The sequence below is a fragment of the Neolamprologus multifasciatus genome, chromosome 13 (assembly GCF_963576455.1).
Source record: "Neolamprologus multifasciatus chromosome 13, fNeoMul1.2, whole genome shotgun sequence".
NCBI lineage: Eukaryota > Metazoa > Chordata > Actinopteri > Cichliformes > Cichlidae > Neolamprologus > Neolamprologus multifasciatus.
The window spans coordinates 29,080,644-29,088,399 of NC_140451.1; positions in this window are offsets into that span (position 1 = coordinate 29,080,644).

Here is a 7,756-nt window from a genome sequence, read left to right on the forward strand (position 1 = left end):
GACTCTCTACTCCTAATGTTGTACTGTACATGAAAGATTATTAATTTCCAAGCCCAAACTTTTAACTGTGTGATTTAACAATATTATCAAGGAAATGGGTTCTCGACAAGGACAAGTCATTCTGACAAGCATTGTTTTATTTTTTCCCAACTTGAACATGAAATAATAAAAATAGAAATGTATGGTTAACATTTCAACATGTTTCCTTTGCTTCCCTTTGACCGTGTAAACTGAAAATCTTCTAGAGACACTATGCTTACAACAGTTTTGCTGTATTCATCAGAAGGACGTGCAATGTAGAAATATAACTATACTTTTTTTTTTAATCAACATATAAAGCATTACAATTTGCAATAATACAGGACTATTTGTCTGGTAACATGTTGTGGAGTTTCACTGCCCCCATGTGACAGCAAATCAATTCATGCAGATAGAAATTCAAATGAAGGGCATTACACGATACAGGGGTTAAATTCATCAGTGAAGTTTAAAGTTTAAACGCTGTATAATACAGTGTTTCTGAATGATGAACGAGAGAAACAAAAGCACAAAGATGACAAAAACAACACAGATAAACGAACAGCTCTAGTCCCTCCAGGCTGTCTGCTCATAGTGTTTACAACGGTCTGTTACTCACGGATGAAATGTAAAATCATCTATCACATCTTGAAATCTCTTCGTTGTCTCTTATTCTCCTCCTTCTTTGTGTTCTCTTCTCTGCTTTGTTTCTCCCCATTCACGTTTCTCCCCATTCATTCACTTTCTCTTCTTGCTTTCCATCACTTGTAGTCCATCACTTCTTATCTTTTTGTTTTTTCTTGGCACATGTCTTTACATTTTTAGCTTTTGATTGTTCTCGCTCTTTCTTTGTCTCTCTATCTGTCTTTCAGGGTCATGGTATATTTCCCTGGGTGTTTGCTCACTAGATTATCTCGTGTTGGCGAGCTGGCCCTGCGGTAGAATTAATTGCATCAAACACTGATAACAGAGACAAGGGGAAGGGGCGGGGAAGCGCAGATTACATTTAGCTGCAGTCAGATAAATAGCCTCAACTAGCAACAAACACCTCTGCTAATATCCTTCCAGCTTACTTTTCTATCTCTTTCCCGTTTTGTATCTAGCTCCCGTTTCCTTCCTCCATTCCTTCTTTCTGCTGTGAAGGTTTATTAGTTCTCTCTGAGTCACTTCTTTCAGTTTTCTTTAACCTCAAATAAAAAGCTGGTTGCTAGAGCCATGTGTCAACACCTACCATGACAGTACCTTGCAGATACACACACATTAATAGTCAGTTTCGGCACTTCTTAAATACACAGAAATATTAGCAAGCAAACAGAAAGGCATGTAGAACCATATTCATAATCAGAAATGAGCTTGTCTGTAAACAAGCTCATGCTTTTCATTCTTAAACATACAACACATCTGTTCACATCTTATTACAGTGCATAGTTCAATGGCATGTTAGCACATGCACATACATGTAATGTCCTTTTATCTGCAAAGCATGAACAGAATCATATTTCTACATCACTGCCTTTTGCTTTGCACACACACACTCACACACTGTCACACTGTATTTAAGCACTTTGCTTCTTTGTGAAAGAGGAAATAGAAAGCAAATAGCTCATCCAAATGAACTGAAAAGCCTTTCATAGCAGCCAGATGCTAAAGACACAACAGCAGTAAAGCTGTTGTTAGAAATGCGGCTTCATCATTGTTTCACGGAAAAACTGATCTTCACTCTAGAATATGAATGGATTTATTCCACCGCCTGAGCAGGTGGGTTTTTTTGGTGGTGCTTGGGCTTGAGGATGTTTTTTAAATACTTTGTAAAATGCATGGATATTGCAATTTCATTAAAAAGCAAATGTATTCACTCAGCTACATTTGTGCACATTTTTACCATCTCATTTTTACTATCTGTCTATATAAATTCAAAAGTATAATGCCATTTGAATTTGACAATACGTAATGTAACATCAAGTTGTACCAGAAAAGTTGAATACCCTATTTCACTCACCACTGTACCTGCAATACAGATGGGAGAACATCTGCATTACACTTGAATTTAAGTAGTTCAAGCAACTTCAGAATAATACAAACGAATAAGTTTAAATCTTTGTAGGTTTCTTTACAACATGCGCCGTTACATCGTCTCATCTTCGCCCCTGAAGCTTTTGTTTGTTTTTTCTTGTCAAACTTAAAGCCTCATTCCCCACAGCATCTCATAACACAAGGCTGACAACACAGAGGTAATTTGCACAGTTCCCTCTAGAGCCATAGAAATAGTGATGAAAATGCTATTTTGTAAATCCCCTGATAAGAGAACAAATTCCGATGTCTAAAATCAGTGCAATTTAAGTACTGTTTTTCATCATGTAGCACATAATCCGTTATTGATTTGGTTTGTTGAAACGTTTCCTCTCCATGGGGCAAATTGTCTGATAATTATACATCCTATCATGTCTGACCAGTAAACAGGTTTTGAAGTGCTGTAGCTTCAATATGAAGCTGTCTTTGTGCCCCAGCAGACAGATAGACAGTAATTACTTGATATTAAAACCCATCTCATAAGCTTTAGTAATTACAGTTGCATATCTGGAAATTACTGCAGCAATATTGTCAGTAAAATTTAAAGTTTTCCATTTGTAAACAGGAGACTAAAAGACTGTGTGCCACAATGTAGTGCATTAAAGCATGAAAACAGAAAAGTCATACAACAGAACAAAAATGGAGGAGCACTGTAGGTACATCCTGCTCGTATTCAACAAATCAGCCTGCTGAAACACGGACTGGTCTCGTAAAAGATTCTAAAACAGACAGTTTTGTCCTTCCATTTCAAAACTGGCCAATTACTAGTACTCGGGAGTCTGGGCTGTTTCTATGGAAATATCCATCGGTACAGAGTTTCGTAGAAAAATGGTAAATTAGTGTTGAGAGGACTTTCAACATCCTGTTTCAAACTGACAGTATCTTTTAACACTGTCAACTCTCTCTTTTTTATTTTATTTTTTTTACTGTAAACATAACTATAAAGACGTAAATTTAAACTCTAACATAGAAAATAGTTAATTGGGTCCTGTTTTGCAGCGTTTGTTTAGATTGGGGGACTCATATCAGCAGTAGTCAAAAAACAAAACTAACAAGAGAAGGGTAGTTTGTTTGGTTATTTGAGTTAATTAAGTTACGATTTTCTATTTCTATTAAAATGTGTCATTCATTTTGTGAAAATCTTAAAACAGTACATCATAAGAAATTGTGTTCAGTCACAATACAAATGCTGCATTTCAAAACAAAGACACGTTAGTAGAAATGTTTCTTCAGTGGGTTCTTTGTGCTGCTTACAGGGCGTCACACTAAAACTCAAACAATAAGATAAACACAGTTATTACGCCCTACCCTGAAATAATAAAGTGCTAGAACATGTGAAGAGAGTCTGCTGAAGTACACAGACTGGTTAATATGGAGGGAAATGTGTGCAACGCAGAAGTACTTTTATCAGAAAAGAATTGAAATGTGCCACAAATTGATGAAAAGAAGCTTTATCAAAAGTAAAGATATTGATTTTTAAAGTGAAAAGAAACAAGCTTAAAGGTGAAAACATTCATATTTTCCAAGGTAGATGAATTTTATTTTTGAAATTCTTTGAAATTCTTAAAGCCATTTATAATTCTGACTTTCTTTGAAATCAACAAGTTCTATATAAGATATATACATACAATATTACACATTGTATCATGTGCCACCTGCTGCCTACATAGCTTAGCTTTCTTTTATTCTTCAAGACGATTTATGAAGAACTGGTATGTCAGTCTAAGTCAACTGATTCAAATCTTTTCTAATGCTGTGGTAACAAACTGCCAGGTCTTTACATGTATTCAAGCTAGTTTGAAGCCTAAGAAAACAAATTCACTGCAAAAGAAAAAAGAATGTTCATAATGTTCATCAGATTTTCTCATTTTTTCCAGAGTTCACAGTAATCTGGAAGATTTGAAAAACATTCCACTGGGATGTAGAGGGTTAACCAATTAGAGCATATAACCAGCCAATGAATATGAAAGCATGCGCTAAAGTGTTGAATTTCTTAACATATTCCTTGATCCAAATGTCCTTACAGTAAAACTGAGTTCACATATTTTACTATGGGGAACTAAACTGCTTCAAATCCATGGACTTGGCTAGATAGCTGCAGTTCGTATCCAACCAAGCTACTCTGGGAAATCCAGTGTTTAAATGTAACATTTGAACTGTGCACAATTAATTATGTAGGCCGAGTACAAGTACACACACAGCAACGAGAGAAAGTGAGAGAGAGTTATCAAACAGAGCATGCTCATTTCATGATTTGACACAGTCTAACATCTATGCACACAAGGTTCTCGGTTGGTAAACACCCCTGCTTTCACCAATACACGTTTCTGCATGTGTGTGTATGAATGTGTGTGCGGGTGTATCTGTTTATATGTCAGATTCATCCATTTTAAATCACTGTAATAAAGATCAAAGTAAAAGTTCAGTCTGCTCTATAATTCAGTTTTTGTGGTTGTGTTTCATGGGAAAAAAACACCTTGGAGTTTGGTGGTTACTGCTTAAACAGCAGGTGGACCACTGTGATAGAGTTCACTGTAATTTTTCACTGTTCAGTGTGTAGTGTGTATGTAACACAACATAGCATTAACTTATCTATGTTACACAAACTATAATAATCAAACATTTTGCATTAGACAAGACGTAAAGAATAAAGTATCACGCAGAGGAATTGTTCAATAATTGTCTTAATATTCTAAAAAATGAATGAAATGTTATATAACGACATAAAGAAATGATGGTATAGCCGAGGAAAACAATCACTACCAGTGTTTGTGTTGTAATCTGCACTGCTCTGTTCTATTTTGTCATTTTCTTTTAGCCTCTCCCTTTGAAACTGTTGCCCACTGGATATGTAGCTCAAGTAGCACAATTACAGTGGCTTGCAAAAGTATTCAGCCCCCTTGAACTTTTCCACATTTTGTCACATTACAGCCACAAACATGAATCAATTTTATTGGAATTCCACGCGCAAGACCAACACAAAGTGGTGCACACGTGAGAAGTGGAACGAAAATCATACATGATTCCAAACATTTTTTACAAATAAATAACTGAAAAGTGGGGTGTGCGTAATTATTCAGCCCCCTGAGTCAATGCTTTGTAGAACCACCTTTTGCTGCAATTACAGCTGCCAGTCTTTTAGGGTCTGTCTCTACCAGCTTTGCACATCTACAGACTGAAATCTTTGCCCATTCTTCTTTGCAAAACAGCTCCAGCTCAGTCAGATTAGATGGACAGCGTTTGTGAACAGCAGTTTTCAGATCTTGCCACAGATTCTCACCATTCTAACACATGAATATGTTTTGTTTTAAACCGTCCCATTGTTGCCCTGGCTTTATGTTTAGGGTCGTTGTCCTGCTGGAAGGTGAACCTCCGCCCCAGTCTCAAGTCTTTTGCAGACTCCAAGAGGTTTTCTTCCAAGATTGCCCTGTTTGGCTCCATCCATCTTCCCATCAACTCTGACCAGCTTCCCTGTCCCTGCTGAAGAGAAGCACCCCCAGAGCATGATGCTGCCACCACCATATTTGACAGTGGGGATGGTCACAGCGGGGGTTAGTTTTCCGCCACACAGTGTTTTGCATTTTGGCCAGAAAGTTCAATTTTGGTCTCATCTGACCAGAGCAGCTTCTTCCACATGTTTGCTGTGTCCCCCACATGGCTTGTGGCAAACTGCAAACTGGACTTCTTATGATTTTCTGTTAACAATGGCTTTCTTCTTGCCACTCTTCCATAAAGGCCAACTTTGTGCAGTGCACGACTAATAGTTGTCCTATGGACAGATTCCCCCACCTGAGCTGTAGATCTCTGCAGCTCGTCCAGAGTCACCATGGGTCTCTTGGCTGCATTTCCGATCAGCGCTCTCCTTGTTCGGCCTGTGAGTTTCCCTGACCTGTCTGGTGTGTTCTTTGGACTTCATGGTGTTGTTGCTCCCAATATTCTCTTAGATAACCTCTGAGGCCGTCACAGAGCAGCTGACATTAGATTACACACAGGTGCACTCTATTTAGTCATTAGCACTCATCAGGCAATGTCTATGGGCAACTGACTGCACTCAGACCAAAGGGGGCTGAATAATTACGCACACCCTACTTTTCAGTTATTTATTGGTAAAAAATGTTTGGAATCATGAATGATTTTCGTTCCACTTCTCACGTGTACACCACTTTGTATTGGTCTTTCACGTGGAATTCCAATAAAATTGATTCATGTTTGTGGCTGTAATGTGACAAAATATGGGAAACTTCAAGGGGGCCGAATACTTTTGCAAGCCCCTGTAGCTCCTTAGTTCACCATGTGCGTCAGTGTTTCACATACTATAGTGAAGCCCAAACATGTAGATGATACAAAAATGCCAAGACATTCACACAAACTGAAAAACTGTACACTAATTTACACAACTGAAAAATAAAATAAAAGACATTTCAACTGAACAAGAAGATGGATTCAATCCTCGAGTTAGTCTTCTAGGGCAGCGGTCCCCAACCTTTTTTGCGCCACGGACGGGTTTATGCTCGACAATATTTTCACAGACCGGCCTTTAAGGTGTCGCGGATAAATACAACAAAATAAAACTAGTACCGGTACCGAAAAAAAGAAGATTTATTCATAACACACGTGAAAAGACCCAGGAAAACCGAGTTAACGATAAAAACAATAACAAAATAACGCTGAAAACCAATAAAAACCCTGAAAACCATACATTTCACACCTGAGCCTCAACTCTCGCGGCCCGGTACCAAACGACTCACGGACCGGTACCAGTCCGAGGCCCGGGGGTTGGGGACCGCTGTTCTAGGGCATGGATAAATTTCAGCACCATAGTGAGTATAATGCAGACATCTGCACACCTGCCAATGTTTTTATGACCATGCAGACATGTCTGCAGAGACTTTACATTACAATGCACCAACTGTGCAAACACCCCAGGCAGTGAACTTCAAAGAAGTACAACAGGAATGACTACTCGGCCGTGGTGTCTCCAGCTGCTGTGTCCGCAACAGAGTACAATCAAGGCTTGAATCACACGTGTGCCACTGCAGTCTCATTTATATTTATATCTTATTTATATAAATAGATTAAAAGTCAAACTCTCATCAGCTAAATCGGAATTTTGACAAGATAAATAAGGTATATGTGACGTTGAAAACTCCTGACAGATTCATCAAAGTTGCACTGAGAACTGCTTTTGGTTACTAGTCACTTTTTTCCCTCCTCACCAGACCTGCGAGAGAAAGGTGTCAAGGACAAACAGGTTGGTTTAAAAGTTCTGCACCACAATAAATCACTACAAATATACGATACTGCAAAGTTCAATTTTTTTTAAAGGGGATACAGAGTTATGGAGTTGAAGAGAGTGAGTCATAACTATTTGTCAAAATCTAATTCAGAGTTTTTGCCCTTCATCTTAAAGAACCAAATGGGAAATTTAACTTGCATTCTGGGAACTAGCCTTATTAAAACACATAACTATTCTTTTGGGGACCTGCTGCCTCAAACCTAATTCCAACTTTAAAAGTTTGTTCTTTTTCATAACACCACAGGCAGTTTTTTATAATGTAAATATGGACACAACAATTATGTAAGCGGAACAGAAGGTCAGTGTGTTTGGTTTTAATATCAGTAACTAATAACATATTGAAGTCGAGCTGTAAGATACATTTAGCCAGCG